This window comes from Macrotis lagotis, chromosome 1 (assembly GCF_037893015.1).
Source record: "Macrotis lagotis isolate mMagLag1 chromosome 1, bilby.v1.9.chrom.fasta, whole genome shotgun sequence".
Taxonomy (NCBI): domain Eukaryota; kingdom Metazoa; phylum Chordata; class Mammalia; order Peramelemorphia; family Peramelidae; genus Macrotis; species Macrotis lagotis.
In genome coordinates, this window is record NC_133658.1 from 495,432,354 (window position 1) to 495,453,389 (window position 21,036).

Consider the following 21,036-nt stretch of genomic DNA (forward strand, 5'->3'; position numbering starts at 1 on the left):
GGTGTTAGATTTATGATTAAAATAAGTTTTTCTTTATGACTCTAGGTGGGAGTATTAATACCTTGAAATTATTTTAAAAAATTTTATAACACTTATTATTTTTTAAAATGTTATATGGAATACAGCCTTGTATAAAACTCTTGACTTTCTACAAAATTTGACTTTCCACAAAAACTGAGTATTAACAGCAAACCAATAAAATGAAACTCATTTACTATATATGTTCCTTTAAATGTCTAAATCTATCTTCACATTCATCTAAATTTAACTTTGACTTTAAATGGACAATAACAAAAACATTTGTAAACACCAGTGCCTCTAAAAAACTAAAGATGAATACCACACTGGCAATGGGGAGACATGATAGATGTGAGCAGGCTGCAACATAGAACCAGTAACTCAAGAATAGTAGTATTGTAGTATTGATAGAGAATATAGGCTGGTATAATGGCAAGAACACAGGATGGTGGATGGATATCTATCTAATCTTACTCTTCCTCTATTCTTTACAATAGCACAAAGAAGTGAAAAAAGTCTGCTGTTCACTGTGACAAACTTAGGAGCACATGGAATGAGTTGTGATCTACATCATGAGAGGAAGTTATGAAGTGATAAGATCACAGAATCATTTGAGTATTTAAGAATATACATGTAAATGAGTTTCTGATACGTAATTATAATCAGTTGTGTTATGATTCACTTATCTTAATGTTATTTGTAATAAATCTTCATATTGTATTCTTAGATTTGCCATTTTATATTGTTATATAATAAACGTACTATAATTCATTCAGCTATAATTTATTCAGTCAATTTGGACAGAAGTTGTTTTAAATCTTATGAATAAAACAGCTATGAATATTTTTTAACAGATAGACTCCCCTTTTTCCTGTTATGATATTTTAGGACTGAATCTCAGCAGTGGAATTTCTGGAACAAATTGCATGACCAATTTGTGACTTAGAATACTGCCATGTTTTTCTTCAAAAATGTTGTACCAAAGATGGAAAGAAAAAGGGCAAGAATGAGTTTATCTTTCCTCACAAGAGAAAAAGGTACCAGATCAAATAATGATCGAGAAATTCAAAGAGGAACAACATTAAGGGCCTTCATCCCAAAACTGCACAAAAAAAAAACCAAACAAGCCTTCTGGATATTGGGAGGTGTCTTGCCAGAAAAGCCAGTACAGTAACAGGAAAACAAAATGAAAACCTGACAATTATTTTGACTAGTAACATTCCAAAGGCAGCTGAAGTTTACTGCACTTGGGATGTTGGGAGGGGGAAGTGAAGAGAAAGCAGAAACCTCTGACTCCAGACAAGAAAACTCCAGAGGTATTAGGAACTTGGATCACTGATTAAGCATATTAGGGCTTGGGGGTCTGATGACTACATACAATGCTTTGACTCAAGATAATTAAGAGATACATGAAATATGGTAGTACTCTTATTTTGGACAGACCAGGGAGGTAAAAATCTAGGACACTGAGGTCAGGACGGGGCAGAACCTAACCCTGAACAAAGTCCCAAACCAGCCACAGTGACTGGAGTTAGGAGTAAACAAAGGAAAACATCAAATAGTGAAGAAATAAGGGTGGTGACAAGAGGTAAGCCCAGAAAAGAGTGAGCTCCATAAGTATAAGAAATTACTTTTCCCCAAGGACTCTTAAGAATGACTGGGAGGAATAAAGCAAGAAATTTCAAATGAAATAAGTTTTAAAAAATTGTAGAGGAAAGAATTGGAAAAAAGCTTTTGAACAGAAGGTAGAAAACCAAATAAAAGACTTGCAGAAAATTAGAATGTAGCAAAAAGACAGTCAAAGTTAAAACATCTTACAGTGATCAAATACACTTATGTGGTTTACAATTTCCTTCTGTTCACTTTACAGATGAAGAACTGAGGCAGACATGGTTAAGCAACCTTCCTGGGGTCACACAGCTAAATGACAGATCAGATTTAAAGAGCTTGCCATAATATGAATTCACAAGGGGGGGGGGGCAGGGATTAAGGCCCAGATAGATTTTTAGTAAATTAAAATATTTGAAAAATAATTACAGTGTTAATAAATTTTGTAAAACAATATCTTATTATCTAAACCAGGAAGAGACAAAAGAGCTAAAGACCATTATGAATACCAATGCAAATATATATAATGCAATATTTTAAAATGGGCTACAGCAACATATTAAATATACTACATTGTTACATCTTTACCAGGAATGCAAGGTTAATTGAATATTATGAAAATGATAAATTAATATATAATAATTGAACATTTATTAATTACCTGCAATTGATCAGGCACTGTGCAAGTCCTTGATTTAAGGAGTTTAAATTTATAAAAGGAGGGCAGCTAGGTGGTGTAGTGGATAAAGCACCGGCCCTGGAGTCAGGAGTACCTGGGTTCAAATCCGGTCTCAGACACTTAATAATTACCTAACTGTGTGGCCTTGGGCAAGCCACTTAACCCCATTTGCCTTGCAAAAACCTAAAAAAACAAACAAAAATTTATAAAAGGAAACAAGGATGTACAAACCAGCAGGATAAATAAATTATATGGAAATAATTGAAACAGGCAAGGCTTCATAATTACAAGAGTTTAGGAAAATCTTGTAGAATAAGTAATTTTAGTTGAGACCTGAAGGAAGCTAGGGAAGATAATAGGCAGAGATGGATAGGAGAAGATTCCAAGTTTAGAGGAACATCCAGAGAAATACCCCAAAGCAAGAAGGGGAGTGTCTTGTTCATGTAGCAGCAGATGGTCAGTGTCACTAGAGAAAGAATAAATGGCAGGAATGTGAGAAGCCTGGAAAGGTAGAAGGTTAAGTTATGAGGGGCTTTGATTACTAAATTTTAAGAAAATTTTCTATTTGATAACGTTTGTGTATATACATATATAATAGAGAGCCACTTGAGTTTATTGAGGAAGAGTGAAATCAGGTTGCAACTCCACTTTGGAAAAATTATTTCAATGACTGAATAGAGGATAAATTGAAGTGAATTGAGACCTGTGGCAGACAGACCAAAACTATTGTCAAAGACTAAAAATGAAATGTTGAGGATGTGCACCAGAGTGATAGTAGTGTCAGAGGAGACCATGTTGCATATTGGAGAGATGCCACAAAGGTAAAATTGGCAGGCCTTGGCAACATATTGGAAATGTGATTGCTAGGGGTAGGGAGAGATAATATGGAGTCAAGAACAACCACCAGGATGGATGTAAGCCTTAAGTACTGGGAGGATATGTTGTCTCCTACACAAATGGGGAATAAGTAGGAAGGGGCAGAGAATGTTTACAGAGAGGAAAAAAAATAAGTTCAGTTTGGACATATTGAGTTAACTGACTATCCTGTTCAATGTATCAGAGATTCAGAATTTGAGGTCAACAGAGAGAATGGGGCAGGATAGGTAGATTTAAGAAATGTCAGAATTAAATCCATGGGATCTAATGAGGTCATCAAATGAAGTAGTATAAAGGGAGAAAAGGTTCATCCTGAGCCATCACCAGTCATCTTGAGTTTGGACCTGGCACACATCGATGACCGTGAGCATAAGTCTGATAATTTCAATTCTGTCTCAATTAAATCCAATTCACATGTAAGCCAAGACATCACTCACCATCCACTATTTTATTCAAGCATCACATTGTCACTGGCCCTCTCTGAAAAGGAAGGATGAACAATCTCTGCAGAAGTGGAAGTTTCGCCCAAGATTGAGGGCAAATTGTTCAGGGTTTTCCATAGTCAAAGAATTCACCAAGTATCTAGTCCATTTAGCCTCTCCCACTTAACCAGACTGTTCCTTGCAAGATTGCCTAGACCAAGTCTTCTAGTCAGAATTCCTCTTGAGTTCCTGAACCAAGATTTTTGGAAGAAAAGAATTCACTTATTCATAGGCAGCTGAAGGAGCAGAAGGGACAGAGGCAATGGGCAGGAAAAACCTGGACCTCTTCATCTACTACTACAAGTCAGTTGTAATGGAAAAAAAGAATGACTCTAGAGCAATTCCAAGTACATTTCTCTTCCAAAAGAGTCAGCAAGGTGGCACTGAGGGCCTGGGTTCCATGTAAGTGATAGCTATCATAGGGAAACAAAGCATTTTTGTAATTACTTATTGGCTTCTCTGAGTCTTTTATATTTTGCAAGCAAAATGGAGACTATTTTGTGATTTATACATACGTGTGTGTGTGTGTGTGTGTATGTGTGTGTGTGTGTGTGTAGGAACACATATTCACATACATATATATATTTAATGGCACAGGAATAGAGGGTCCTTTTACCTACAGTAGTAGGGCTATTATTCTGATATTCCCATGAGAGATATACTGTTGAATAAAATGAGCCACATTTTGAGGTTCCCACAAAAACCTCTTTGTGGGAGCATGAACCAAAGTGACATTTAAAAAAAACTCCAAACCTCCAAGATTAAACCCAGTCTGTGTAAACTCTGTGACTGAAAGCCAGGGCCACAGCTTAAATCATCTACTTCACAAGATTAAATAAGATATATATCAGATTTCTGTCGGGGGAAGGAAGAGGGAAGGAAGGGTGGCAGAAAAATTGGAAAACTCAAAACCTTTGAAAAGAAATGATTGGTAAAAACTATCATTGCATATAGTTGGAAAAACAAATAAAATATTAAAATTTCTAAAAAATTAAGATAATGTATGTAAGGTTTTTTAAATTGAAGAATTCCATATAAATATGATTTGTTTTTTTAAATAATCTAGTAAATAAAGAATTCTAAACATAATTTTTAGTAGCTTACTTTTGCCTCCTGTAGAAAATTTAGACTTTCTAAACTGCCATTCAAACTCCATAGTCTGGTTTCAATCCACCTTTCCAGATACATTTTACACAAATCATTTTCATGCATTCTACATTCTAATTCCCTTGTCTTTCTTGCCTTCTATCAAATCTGCATTTCTGCAGGTTTTTCTCTATTGTATGGGATACATTTTTGTTTACCATCTTTGTCTATTTAAATCCTTCTCTTTCATTAAGGTTCAAGTAACATTGTCTTTGTGAAGCCTTTCCTGATACCCAGGCTAGAAGTGCCCCCTCCTTCCATGAATTGCTCCTCCTTTATATTTAATCATACTTTAATACGCATTATAGCAATTTGTTTATATATTTAGACCTCTCCCCCACTCCACAACCAAGAGAATTTGTACCTTGGTTCATTTTTATACCCTAACCCTTATCATAAAAACAAGAAGTTTTATTTTTTTCTTCCATTTTCTATACTACATTTGTTTTCTCTCCTCAAACCTGACCAAACATATTCTAGGCCAGCCAGTGGATTATTGCAGCTACAGTGAGGAGCTACATAGAACATAGCAAGGGATCGTCAATTTAAAGTTGGAAGGTCAGCGACTTCTAATCTGATTTCCTCATTTTAGAGATAAGGAAACAGACCCAGAATAATTAAATGACTTCTCCAAGATTATATAAAAAGTAAATGTTGAAATTAAGACTCAAATTAGCACCAAATCCAAAATATTCTACAAGATTAAACATTCATTACATAGTTATAATCAGCATTGTAAGTCCTCAAAAGGAAGTCTTCCCTCACCATTTCTAGTCTTAAAATTAATAAAATTCAGACAGTTTGGCATTTCTCTCCATCTGGTTACACCTATGAGGTCCTGATCCCTTGGGCACGGAGTGATTGAGAGAAGATGAATAACAAAGGACTCCAATTTGTGACAAGGAACTATAAACTCTCTAATAAGGTAGATGAAGCAAGGCTTTTTACATTGCCCCCCCCCCCAATGGATCAGAGAACAGAGGACTCTTGTCTCTATTTTTTGCTATTATTACCATGAAGGAGATTTTTGTTCTTTAGATGGGTAGAGCAAATTTCTCTCTCTCTCTCTCTCTGGTCTCTCTCTCTCTCTCTCTCTCTCTCTCTCTCTCTCTCTCTCTCTCTCTCTCTCTCCCTCCCTCCCTCCCTCCCTCTCTCTCTCTCTCTCTCTCTCTCTCTCTCTCTCTCTCTCTCCCCCCCACCCCTCCCTCCTCTAGTCAAGAGATTTAGAGTAATTTTTTTCATATGGCCATAGATGGCTTTGATTTCTTCATCTGAAAACTGCTCATTCATAACTTTTGACCATTTATCAACTGGGAAATAACTTGTGGCCTTATATTTTTTGTAAATTTGACATAATTCTTTAAATATCTAGAAATGGAGTTTCATTGATACTGCAAAAATTTTCTCCCAGTTTTTAATTTCCTCTTAATTTTGGTTACCTTAATTTTGTTTCTGTAAAACCTTTTTAATTTTACATGATCAAAATTATCAATTTTATATTCTGTAATTCTTTCTATATCTAGTTTGGTCCTATATCTTCCCTTATCCAGAAATCTGGTATTCTATGTTCTCCTAAATTGTTTAAGGTATTATCTTTTATGTGTAAAGCATACACTCATTTTGACCTTATCTTGGTATACAGTGTGAGATGTTGGTCTATACCTATATCTAATGTATGCCATACTGTGCAGTTTTCCCAGCATGTTTTGTCAAATAATGTTTTTTTCCCCCAAAAGCTTGGATCTTTGAACTTATATACTAGATTACTATGGTCATTGTAATGTATGTTGTACTTAATCAATTCCACTGATACAACACTCTATTTTTTTAGCCAGTATCAGATTGTTTTGTTAACTACTGCTTTATAATACAGTTTGAGATCTGGTATGCCTAGTCCATCTTCTTTCACATTTTTTTCATTGATTCCCTTGATTTTCTTGACCTCTTATTCTTTTTTTTTTTTTTTTGGTTTCTGCAAGGCAATGGGGTTTAGTGACTTGCCCAAAGTCACACAACTAAGCAACTATTAAGTGTCTGAGGCCACATTTGAACTCGGGTCCTCCTGACTTTAGGACCAGTCCTCTATTCATTGTGCCACTGTGCTGCCCCTTGACCTTTTATTCCTACACTTGAATTGTTATGATTTTTCCTAGCTCTATAAAATAATTTTTGATAGATTGATAGGATGGAACTGAATACATTTATTAAATTGGATAGAATTATGATTTTTATTATATAGACAGCCTACCAATGAGCAATTAATATTTTTCCAACTATTTAGATATGACTTAATTTATGTGAAAAAATGTTTCATAGTTATGTTCATATAGTTTCTAGGTTTGTCTTGCTGGGTAGTCTCCCAAGTATTTTATATCATCTATAATGATTTTAAATAGAATTTATTTCTTGCTGCCAGCCTTTTTTAGTAACAGAGAAAAGCTATTGATTTATAGGTGTTTATTTTGTATCCTGCAACTTTGCTAAAGTTGTTAATTGTTTCAACTAGTTTTTTAGTTAGGATTCTCTAAGTATACATCATATCATCTACAAGAGTCATAGTTTTGTTTCCTTATTGCCTATTTTAATTGCTTCAATTTTTGCTTCTCATTTCTATAGCTAGCATTTCTGGTACAGTAATGAATAATAGCTTCACCCCGATTGTATTAGGAAAGTTTCTAGTTTATCTCCATTACAAATAATGTAGATGATTTCAGATAAATATTACTTATCATTTTAAGGTAAGCTCAATTTATGCCTATGGTCTCTACTGTTTTTAATAGGAATCTAGTTCTATTTTTCAACCTTCCCCATTGCAAACATCTTCATTATTTTGTACCTGTTATCACCATGTAGCAAGTGCACAATAGCTAAGAATTTTTCACAATGAGTAAGATTTTTTCCCACGATTTGTAGAAAATAAAATGTAGAGACATGATATCAACATCAATAAAGATAAACATTGCAATATTTCAAACCATGGGAAAATGTTTTGGGGAGGTATCTTGCTTTCTATCAGCATGGGAGAGATAAAAACTGTCACAACTAAGTATATTTTCTTGGAAGAAAGTGAATCCCTGAGCTGACTTGATGGTGATTCTGTGTCCCTGGATGGGATTGAGGAAAGCCCACCTTGGCAATTTGATGGAGAGATCGGGTAGTCCTGGGAAAGGATAATGAGAGTATACTGGCTAGTACAGGTGCAATAGAATTATCATTTCCTTTTCTTAACCTAGCCTGAGATTGTCTGAGCTTTTTTGGATGCCATGTCACATTGTCGCCACATACTAAGCTTGTAGCGCACTAAGATCTCAAGATCTTTTTCAGATGAAACACTCAATAGTTTATTCACCTTGTACTTGTGAAGCTGGTTTTTAAAAACTCACTTGAAAGAGAGTGTATATATTAATTCCTTTTAAATTTGATCCCATTGGGGGCGGCTAGGTGGCATAGTGGAAAAAGCACCAGCCTTGGAGTCAGGAGTACCTGGGTTCAAATCCGGCCTCAGACACTTAATAATTACCTAGCTGTGTGGCCTTGGGCAAGCCACTTAACCCCATTTGCCTTGCAAAAAAACCCCTAAAATAAAAAATAATGAATTTGATCCCATTAAATTTGACTCGATGTTCTAACCTATCATGTAAGTTATAGCTATCTCTCTCTAGTTTGTGTAATCTACACATTTGATGCACATGCAACATATACACTTTATCCCACTCATTGATAAAAATGTTCAACAATACCAGACCAAGTGTAGAAACCTGTGACATTCTAATAGAGCCGGTCCAGCCCACCTGCAAAATCATTGGTCAGGTGCTACCAAGACAACCACAGACAGGTCAAAATTCAATAAATCTTGGAGCTTTTTAGGGGTGAATTAATTAAATGTTTGGCCAGCAAGCTAATTTTTAAGTTCATGCAAATGGTGTTATAAATATCCAAGTGACCCTTGGCAGAAAAACGGTCTCTCACCCTTGTACTAGAGATGCCTTTTTAAAACTGATTTTGATTTTGACCGATTATTGGTTATTTGGATATATTTGGATGTAGTCATTTAACCAAGTCTAAGTAGGCCTAACTCTCCCATCATCTAGTTCACATATTTTCATCTTGGCAACAGAAATGTCACAAGAAAATATACTGTTTAAAATAATATATTGATATGAATGTTTGCTTTGTCAACTCAAAAAAAAATATCATCTGGAACTTTAGGAAGACTGTTTGGCAAAATGTATCATATCAATACCAAACTAATAAGGCCTTACTGCTGACAAATATTCATAATAAGGACAATAATATTGATTAACTGGATTAAGAAAAATTAAGGGAATACTAAGCCTCCTCAGCTTCACCCTAAGAGCTTTTGATCTTGACAGTATCTATGGCTTTGATCTGCCTATGAGACATTTAAAACAGGGTATCAACATACCCAAAACAGAACTCATCATTTCTGAACTTTTCGAAGTCTCTTGAAGGTATTACTAACCTTCCAGTCACCCAGATTCATAATCTTAATATTAACCTTGATTTATTATTCTCTTATCCCACATAACCAATCAATTATTGGATATTTTCATTTCTACCTTCATTCCATCCCCAGATACTCCCCTTTCTCTCTACCCATTCAACCACTGCCCTAATTCAGGCCCTGAACTATTGCAATGCCTTCCTGTACAGTATATCTATCTTACCTGGATAGCCTTTCCCCTCTCCTAGTTATCACAAATCAGCCAAAATGACTTTTTAAAGTACAGATCTGATTGTCATCTTCTGCTCAATAAAAGGCAATAGTTCCTTTACCTCTAGGATCAAATATAGACATTTCTGTTTAGCATTTGAAACTTCTTCATCTGACCACTTCTTGTTTTCCATTCTACTTACGCATTCCCCTCCCCTGAATACTCTGCACTTATCCCTCTAGGTCTATTTATAATTCTTTACTCAAGAATCTCTGGCTTCTGTTCCTATGCTTTTCTATTGACTTGTAATACTGTGACATACCTCTGCCTCCCAGAATTCTTGGTTTTCTTCATAACTTAGCTCAAGTGGCATATTTCTCTTGATCCCTCAATGTTTCCTTATAGTGGATTTATATATGTCTTATATAAACTCAAATTATCTTCCTCATTTAAATGTAAGCTTTTTGAGAGTAGGAGCAGGTGTTTTTTTTTTTTAATCTCCAGTAACTAGTACAAAGTAAGTGCTTAATAGATGTTTCTGATTGATTAATGTTTACTCAGACATAAGGATTAAAAAGTTAAGACTCAGGGGCAGCTAGGTGGCGCAGTGCCTTAGGCAAGCCACTTAACTCCATCGCCTTGCAAAACTCTAACCAAAAAAAAAAAAAGTTAAGGCTCAATCTTATGTTAGAGACACCATCTGCCTTTTTTTTTTTTTTTTAAAGCTGAGAATAGTAGCTATTGACTAAAGGACTTGCAGTAATTTGTCCTTCTCATGGGGAAAAATCTAGCCTTAGCAATCTGGAGCCTATATAGTTTGAACCTGAAGAGAAGAACCCTGAGAGGAGATAGAGAGAAATGCCTAATAGAGACTTATGGGCCTAACAGCTACCGGTTTCATTTAACTGAGACCGCTAGTGACAACCCAGAACAACTGGCCCAGGAGAGACACTATGTATGCACAGTCTGCAAAGAGTGTGTATATATGTTCATCTGTCACCATAGGACCAGCAAAGATACCACTCCCAGAGAGAAGCAAGCCTCATGAGAGCATCTAGATAACATATATATATATATATATATATATATATATATATATATATATATATATATTTGGTTTTTGCAGGGCAATGGGGTGAAGTGACTTGCCCAAGGTCACACAGCTAGGCAATTATTAAGTGTCTGAGACTGAATTTGAACTCAAGTCTTCCTGACTCCAGGGCTGGTGCTCTATCCACTGCACCACCTAGCTCCCTCTTAGATGATATTATTAAAAGACACTGGCATTCCTACAGTGCTAGTTATCTTAGTTGGCTTTCTCCATGTGTGTGTCCTGGTCCTTTTGGGATAACTAGATGGTTCAGAGTGAAGGGCCAGGCAGGAGGAAGACTCCTCTTCCTGAGACCAAATCTGGCCTTAGATACTTTATAGATCACTTATTATCTTGGGCAAGTCAATTTAACCTTATTTACTTCAGTTTCCTCATCTGTAAAATGAGTTGGAGAGGGAAATGGCAAGCTACTTCACCATCTTTGCCAAGAAAGCCCCATATGGAATAACAAAGAGATGGACTCAATTGAAAAATGACTGAACTACAAACTTTACCCCTTTATGCTTATGTGTGGCCACTCTGCTCACTAAAAAAAAAAAATGTACATTTGAGGGAGATTGTGCTCTAGGTTTATGGAGAGAATGATCTATTGTGCATTTTTTCTAAGCTATTTCATTAAATATGTCTACTTTAATATCTTCCAGATGACTAAGGAGAGCAAACACTGGTGAGTGACTAGTTGTGAGTTGTGAATTTAGGTGAATGTAGTCCAACAGGTGTAACTAACTATTCTGAAGATTCTAAATGTAAAAGGGAAGTGTTACAAGTGCTAATACATCTATGTAGAGTAGGATTTTAAAATTTTTGAGGTGAATTCACCTTGTTCATTTTTTTATTCTTAGGAATTTGATTTTTTTTTGTCTTTTGATCAGATAGGTTAAGATTTACATTTTCATTAGCTTTTTACCCCCAAAGAATCAACTTTTTGCTTTGTCAAATTCAAGTCTTTTTTGTTTCCATTTTGCCTCAAACTTTCAAGATTTTTTTGTGTGTGTGCTTGAGGTTTATTTGTTGATTTTCTAATTTTTTAAAGTATATACTTAGTACATTTATCCTCTTATTTTTCATTCATGTGTGTAGAGCATCCCCTCTAGCCACACTACCAACTTATACTTGTATGTTGGTTGGGTTACCAAAAAGTGGCCACTTCTTGCAGGCTCTAAAGTACCCTGTGCATCTCTATTTAAATGTTTTTTATTTTTGGTAAATATTTCCCAATTCATGTAAATAATTTCAATAATCATTTTTTAAAAATTGAGTTCCAAATTCTCTTCCTCCCTCCTCCACCCCAAACCCCCACCTTTAGGAAGGCAAGTAATTTTATTTTAATTATACATGTGAGGTCATGCAAAACTTATTTCCACATTAGCCATATTGCAAAGAAACACAAATGAATAAAACAAAAATAAAGTGATTTAAAATGATTTAATCTGCATTCCATTCAGAGTTCATTAGCTCTCACTGTCTGGAGGTGGATAGCATTTTTCATCATGAATGATGAAATTGTCTTGGATCACTGTCTTAATAAGAGTAGCTAAGCCTTTCACAGTTCATCATTCTTTATGGTATTGCTGTTTCTGTGTACAATATTCTATAGGTTCTGCTCACTTCACTTTATATCAGTTCATATAACACTTATCAGGTTTTTTGAAACCATCCTTCTTGTCATTTTTTTATAGCACAATGATAATTCATCATAATCATCTACCACTACTTACTTAGCCATTCCCCTGTTGAGGAATCCCCTCAAACTTCCAATTCTATATAACAAAAAGAGCTGTTATAAATACTTTTTGTAGACATAGGTCCTTTCTCCATTAATCTTTTTGGGATATGGACCAAGTAGAGATTAGTGTTGCTGAATCAGAGTATGCATAGTTTTCTAGCCCTTTGGGTGTAATTCCAAATTGTTCTCCAGAATGGGTGGACAAGTTCACAACTCCACTAATAATATTGATTTCTCAATTTTTCCACATCCCTCCAGCATGTCATTTTCCTTTTTTTGTCATGTCAGTCAAGCTGAGAAATGTGAGGTGGTACCTCAAAGTGGTCTTAATTTGCATTTCTCTAATCAATTATGATTTAGAGTATTTTTCATGTGACCAAATGATTTCTTCATCTGAAAACTGCCTGTTCATATCCTTTGACCATTTATCAGCTGGTGAATGGTTTTTATTTTTAATTTGGCTCTCTCTATATTTGAGAAATGGGGCCTTTCTCAGAGAAACTCACTGCAAATTTTTTTGTTTTCCACCTAATTTTGAATGCAATTAGTTTTTTTAGCAAAAGTTGTTCAATTTCATATAGTCAAATTATATATTCTATTTCCCATAAACCCCCTGTCTTTTGTTTGCCTATAAACTTTTCCATCATCCATTATTAACTATCCAGTTACATTTTCCATTCTCCCTTTATTTACTTATGATATCATCCTTTTTTCTAAATCTTTTCTCTCTTTGGATTTTATCTTGTTACATGGTGTGAGATGTTGGTCTATGCCTAATTATCTATTAAAAAGCTTTCCAGGGGTGGCTAGGTGGATAAAACACCAGCCCTGAGGTCAGGAGTACTTGGGTTCAAATCTGGTCTCAGACACTTAATAATGACCTTGCTGTGTGGTCTTGGGCAAGCCACTTAACCCTATTTGCCTTGCAAAAACATAAAAAAAAAAGCTTTCCAGTTTTCCCAGTAATTTTTGTCCAATGTTGAGTTTTTACTCCAAAGTTTGGATCTTAGTATTTATCAAATACTAGCTTACTATAGTCTTTTACTACTGTTTTGTATACCTAATCTATTTCACTGATCCACCTCTCTATTTCTTAGTCAGTACTCTTTTCAGCATTACTACTTTGTAATATAAGTTTGAAAACTGAACTATTAGACTGTTTTCCTTAACATTTTCTCCTATTGATTCCCCTGATCTTCTTGACTTTTTGTTCTACCACATAAATTTTGTTTCATATTTTCTACCTCTATAAAATAATTCTTTGGTAGTTTAAATGGTAAAGCATTGAAAATTAACAAAGGTAGAATAGTCATTATACTGGCTTTGCCTACCCATGAGCAATTAATATTTTTCCAGTTGTTTTCACCGGCCTTTTTTTGTGTGAAGTGTTTTAAAATGGTGTTCATATAATCCCTGGATTTGTCTTGGCAGGTGGACTCCCAAGTATTTTGTTTTGTCTACGGTTATTTTATTTTATTTATTTATTTATTTTTTTTGCAAGGCAGTGGGGTTAAGTGGCTTGCCCAAGGCCACACAGCTAGGTAATTATTAAATGTCTGAGGCCGGATTTGAGCTTAGGTACTCCTGACTCCAGGGTGGATGTTCTATCCACTGCGCCAGCTAGCCGCCCCTGTCTACAGTTACTTTAAATGAAATTTTCTATTTTCCTACTACTGAATTTTGTTGGTATCATGTAGAAATGCTGATGATTTGTGTGGGTTTATTTTGTGTCCTGAAGTTATTCATACTTTCAACAATTTTTTTAGTTGATTCTCTAGGTTTTTTTGAAACTTGCCATTATATCACCTGGAAGGATGTTTCCTTATTACTTTCTTTTTCTAGTTCAATATTAGATTATATGTTAATACTGGAATGCCTTGCCTCACTTTTGAACGTATTCCTGTTTATAATGCTTGCTATTGATTTTGGTAAGATATTGTTTATCATTTTATGAAAGTCTCATTGATTCCTAGGCCTTCTAGTGTTTTTAAAGAAATGGGTATTATATTTGTTAGTTTCTGCATCTTTTGATATCATATAATTTTTGTTATTGTCATTGATATGACAAATTATGCTTATTTTTCCTGACATTGAACCAACCCTGCATTTCTGATATATGATCTTTGTAATATTTAGCTATATTCCTTTGCTAGTATTTTACTTAACAATTTTACATCAATATGCATTAAGGAAATTAGTCTGTATATTCTGTTTCTGCTCTTCATGCTTTAGGTATCAAAAAACATATTTGTGTCTTAAAAGGAATTTCGTAAGACTCCTTTTTTACCCATTTTTTTCAAGTTTATATAGCTTTGTTATTGATTGTTCCTTAAATTTTCGGTGGAATTCACCTATGATCCAGGGAATTTTTTCTTAGTGCTCATTCATGACTTGCTCAATTTCTTTTTCTAAGATAAGGTTGTGTTCTATTATATTTTCTGTTTATCTTCCCAAATGGAAATGTAAACAGTTTAACCTTGTTGAGACCTTTATAATTTCTCTTTCATATTTAATTTTTGTTTCTTTCAAATCTTGTACTTGAAAGTCAAATTTTCTATTCATCTCTGATCATTTCATCAGGTATCTTGGAAGTGTTCTATTTCATCGAATATCCATTTTCCCCCAAAGGCTTATTCTCACTTTTGCTAGGTAAGTGATTCTTGGTTATAATAGTGATTCTTTTGCCTTCAAGAATATCATATTGTGGGGAGGCTAGGTGGCGTAGTGGATAAAGCACCGGCCCTGGAGTCAGGAGTACCTGGGTTCAAATCCGGTCTCAGACACTTAATAATTACCTAGCTGTGTGGCCTTGGGCAAGCCACTTAACCCCGTTTGCCTTGCAAAAAAAAAAAAACAAAAAAAGAATATCATATTGCTAGGAAATACTATTCCTTTAATGAAGTAGCTGCTAAACCTTGTATAATCCTGACTATGGCTCCATGGTCTGCCTAAAATATTTTCTCTTTGACCTAGGAGCTCTGGAATTTGGTTATAATATACCTGGGAATTTTCATTTTGGGATTTTTTTCAGTTGGTAATGAGTGGATTCTTTTGATTTCAATTTTACCTTCTTGTTCAAGTATATTGAGGCAGTTTTCTTGATAATTTCTTGAAATATGAAATCTAGGTTCTTTCTTTGATCATGGCTTTTAGTTAGCCATTAAACTAAATTTAATTCTCAAATTATTTCTCCTCAATTTATTTTCTAGGTGATTTTTCAAATGAGATATTTCACATTTTCTTCTACTTTTCATTCTTTTGACTTTGTCTTATTGTTGTTTTGGTGTCTTATGGAGTCATTAGCTTCCAATTGCTCACTAATTTTTGTTTTTTATTTTCTTAGGGTTTTTTTTTGCAAGGCAAACGGGGTTAAGTGGCTTGCCCAAGGTCACACAGCTAGGTAATTATTAAGTGTCTGAGACCGGATTTGAATCCAGGTACTCCTGACTCCAAGGCTGGTGCTTTATCCACTGCGCCACCTAGCCACCCCTGCTCACTAATTTTTAAGAAATTATTTTCCACAGCGAATTTTGTACTTCTTTTTTACATTTGACCAATTCTGTTTTTTAAGGCATTATTTTCTTTGGTATTTTCTTGTGCCTCTTTTACCAAGTGGTTTGTTGACTTTCGTTATTTTCTTTCTTTAATATCTTTACCTAATTTTTCCTAAACCACTCACTTGATTTTGAAAAGTCTTTTTCTTTTTTTGTTCTTTCAAGAATTCTTGCTGAGTTTAGGTTCAATGAACATTTTCCTTTGAGGCTGTTTGCAGGCATTTTTATTTCATTGACTTCTGAGTTGTGCCTTGATCTTACCTATCACTATAGTAGCCTTTTATAGTCAGGTTCTTTTTTTGTTTGCTCATTTTTCATTTGTTGTTTTGCTCTTTCTTGATTTGGAAATTTATGTTAATTTTAGATTTCTGTTTCTGACATGGGTTGGGGAGGCAGTAAGGGAGGAACTCTGAAACTTCTGACTTTTTCACATTGCTGTGTTCAGAGCTTATTCTGGGACTTTGGAAGTTTTCAGTGCTTCCCAGTGTGAGATCTGGGGAAAGGTATGGTCACTGATGCTTTGGTCTGAACTGTGGTCCTGAATCAAGAAGATCCTCTGATCCCTTGGAACTGCAATATACTGCTCCTTATGATCCCTGAACCATTAGGCCTGAAAAAGTGATACTGTCCCTTAGGGTTTCCACTCCCTCCTGACCAAAAGTGCCCCTATTTGACCCTGAACTATGACTCAGAGGTGAATATAGGCAATAGTTGCCCCTCAGAGCTCCCACTTCCTTTTGACTGAAAACTTAAAAGTGCTCCTCTATGCTCCTTAACTATGTATGACACAGGAGTATAGGGAATGGAGTTGTCAAACAGCATTTGACCTTGTGTCCAATGCTCACACAAGGGTGCCTTGAATCTCTTTCTGAAAGTTCTTGAAGTTGTTGCTTCTGTTGCCACCATCTAGTCCCACCAGATGTCTTAGGCTGGAAAAAATGTCTTTTCCTGATCTTTTTGTTTGCTCTGACATCCCAGAAATCAATTTGAAGTATTATTTTAAAGCTATTTGGAGGGGAATATTAGGAAAGATTGGGCAAATGTTCTTCCATTATGCCAACTTGGCTTTGCCTCATATCTTTTCTGTACTCAACAGTAGCTCATGAACTCCCCATGATGAACTCACCTTTAATAGTAAGGTGGTAAATATACTCAGAGCACAATTACTAAAAATTACAAAGTAAGAACAATGGCTACCAAAAAATCATCTGAATAAACCTGAGGTGTTTACACTTCCTCACAAGTACACACAGTAGCAATGGAAAGTGTACATACTTGGAGGAATTTAGGAATAAGACATACATGTGGACAACACTATATGACCAGGTTAACTCATGCCTCCTATGCTGAAGAATCCAAATGTCTTTTTTCTCCTTGTGCAGTGTACACACTGCAATCCCTTGGACAAAGGGTCTATTGGAAGGTTCACCCAGCTGGGCTTCTTGAATCTATTCCCTTTCATAGCTTGACTTAACTAATTTCTTTTGACTTGGTAGAGGTTTCATTCCTTGAAGCTGCTTCCTGTCTGGATTGCAACTCCTCTATCTATAGGGCACATCTGTTTTTTACTGGGTCTATCTTAATTTTGTCTCCTACTGGGCAAGTAAATTTATGACAAGGGTAGAATGAGAAGGGTAGAATGATTCCTCCTCAAGACTTGGGTTCTTCCTTAGTTGCTGGATTCTGCAGAATTGGCAAGCTAGACTTCTAAGGGCAATCAGGGGGTTGGCGTGGGGATAGCCAGACCTCAACTGGCCAATGATAATTGCCTCTTCCATTTCAAGTGAGGTACACTTTTATAACTTTATAAATAGCTATATGTCTTGCCCACGCTGAAGCATTTGACATGATCAATAATTGATCATCCTCCCCTTCTGGATTCTCTCTCTCTCTCTCTCCCTTCCTCTCCCTCGCATTCTCAATGTCCTTTGCTAGACCATCATCTCTATTCTTCTAGATATAAGTATACTCTGAGATTCTTCTTGACTATTTTTTTCTCTTCTATTTTTCCTGATGATCTCATCACTTAACATGGGTTTACTATTTAAATATAAATGACATATTTATACTTCTAGTTATAGGACAATTAGGTGGTACAGTGGACAGAACATTGGACTTGAAGTCAGGAAGACCTGAGTTTAGATTTAACCCTCAGATATTTAATTGTATGACCCTGAATATTAAAAAAAATACTGAGGCAAATAAGGATATAATGCCTACTTCATTGTGAAGATCAATGTTGAACTAAAATCTGTAAAGCACACTGAAAATCTTTCATAGCTTTATAAATGCTAGGACTTTACTGGGCAGCTATGTGGGGCAGCGAAGAGAACAATGGGTCTGGAGTCTCAAATCTAGCTTCAGTTACTAGCTGTATCTCTCTAGGATAATAATGGCTGATTTGAATTCAGAATCACCCACAAGACATGCACAAGATGCTCCAATTTTGGAAATATCAATTCTGAAGATTGTTATTTGGCCTGTGCTTTGAAATGAAAACAGAAGGGCAGAAGGATACCAAGAACTGGAGTAAAGATAAGAAACTCTATTCTCAGATTCACCTGGGCAAACATAAACCCCTATTTTTTCTTAATTAGTATTTGAGGAAGAGGATGTTCCTCTTTGGTAAGAACAGTACTTTTCTTTTATTTTTATTTCATCTACTTGAAGGCAATCCTATTACCATAGCCTCTTTAGCCCTTCCTTTATCCTTGTTATCCCTTTGTCTAGTTTTAGAATTTTATGTAACTTTTTAAATTGACCTCTTCCTTTTACCTAGTTATCTAACATTCATCCCTTTCTCCCTTCTTGTTATGTAGTCAAGTAAAATTTTTTCAACTTTCCCCTCTGTTTTTCTGCACTTGCTCCTAAAATGATTTCCTTCCCTCATTCTCTTCAATTCTAGACTTTTCTATGATTCATTGTCTTTGTATTTTTTCAGTCTCTCTATCCATCATAAAACTAAAGCTTTAATACACCTATTTCCCATCTTCTGAATATTGTCTTACAGATTTTGCCTTCCACCTCATCCACTTTTTTCCTATTCCTAGAAATAACAATTCTTACAGGAGATGGAAAGGATAGAAGCATTGCCTTAGGCTAAGAATTTTCTTATGTCCCATATTTTCTGGTTCATTAATACCTCTTGTTGACCTTAAGTTTCAAATGTTTATTGACTACTTATACACATTGCAAAGTACCCATCTCCCACAGTAAAATATTCCGCTTGAGAGTATTTTTGAGTGGAACCCCCCTCCCACCTCTGAACTGAGATTTCACCTTTTCCCAATTTGTTTCAATTCTTTCTTTTGCCAGGTCACCATTCTCTGTAGGCTCTCTTCTAAGAGACTGTAGGAACTATTTTCCCTTTGTTTTTTATCATTGATTTCATTAGAATACTTCATAGAGTCCCTTCTATCTTCTTTTTTCCCTCTATATTTTTATGTGATCTTCCATTTGGCCATTTTGATTAAACAAAAACATCAGTTCACCTCTGGGCAAGTTTTTGTGAGGGGTTTCCAGACCTGTTCTTCCACCATCACTCCTATTTTATTTTGCTTCTACCCTTGTCTTATGTAGTTTTAGAAAGAAATCAGTTATTTTGTTATTATTATCAACATCATACCTATATTTCTAGGATTTTCTTTTTTTTCTTCTGTAGGTAATTTATTTTGTTACTTGTGCCTTTCTTGGCTATTGTATTTACCTTTCTTATACTTTTGTTGTATGGAATGTTGGCAAAACAGTTGACAAAAGTCTGGCTTTCTATTTAGGAATTCTTCAAATGCCTCCTTGAAAATGAATATCCACCTTTTGATTAAGCTCAGGTTTGCAGGATAATGCATAAAACCTTGGAATGCATCTAAAACCCCCTTGCTCTTTGTAACACGTGATTTCATTTCATTGTTGGTGAATGCAAAATAATTGTGTTACTCAATTTTCTTCCCTTGGTATCTGAAGGTTTTTCTCTTAGTCATTTTAATGATTTGTATTGTTGTGTCTTGAAATTTGCAGCATTTTTTCCCCTGGAAATGATATAATGGATTCTTTAGGTTAACATTTGGGTTTTCTGTGTTCAGAGGTTCTAGGAAGTTCCCCACCCCATTTATTTCTTACATTATGATATTCAGGTTTTTTGACTTGTGTTCCTCTGAGACACTAATTCATAAGTTGTCTCTATATAGTCTAACTCTGAGATTAGTATATTTTGATATTTCTTTTAATGTTATTGCTTTTTGCTTCTCCCAGGTTGTCTTTTGACTTCCTAATCAGTTTTCTCTCTTTTGTTTCTTTGGTGATGATCTGGAGACCATCTTCCTTTCCATTAATAAGAGCTTCTTTACTTGTTTATCTGTCAACGTTTTTGATTGAGTCTTCCTCCTGAAAATCTTTTCTCCCCACCTCTCCTTTTATTTCTTTATTTCTTCCTTTTATTCTTTTCTTGATTACTTTTTTGAGTCTTTCTTGAAGGAAAATCTCAATGCTATCAAGGAAAGCTGCCTCAGGCTCCGTGTCTGCCCCAAGGGTCTTCTGGGGGACAGAACTGGGCATAGTTGAATGCCATTCCTCTTTTCTTCAGGCCTAGGGGAGATCCTGTCCCCCTACCCTGACCCACCTTTTATGCAATATAGCACATTGCTCTCACAAGGAAGAGTAAGCTTCCACTTTGCTGTACCTTCATGTCTTCTGTATCCAGTGGGTTGGCTCAGAATTGCTTTTGGCCTCAGAATAATGGGAAAAGGACAAGTGGGGTGAACAGACCATCAAAAACTGCAGCAGTAGCAAGGCAATTGTTGCCACCTGGATGCCAGAGCACAAACTTATAAGTTTTATTGTGCAGTCCTGCCAGGACATAGATGGATAAGTGGGAGCTGAGTGTGTAAGGGGTTAGGGAATATTGGCTATTTGCGATAATAGGTTGTCACCTCCATAGGGTTCTTAGTGTTGTAGACAGTCGACAGCTGTAATTACTTTATATCTTGCACATAATTCTTTGGAGAAGTTTCAGAGGTTGTGAGGATGAAACTCTTTGCCTGTGCAAATGTATAAATCATTAATATTTGCTGTATTGTTTTGCTTTTCCACAGTAATTTCCTTAAACAAGTGTGATTCTTGCATTGCTTGTATTTTGAAAATTCAGTGGGTATTCACCACCACCTA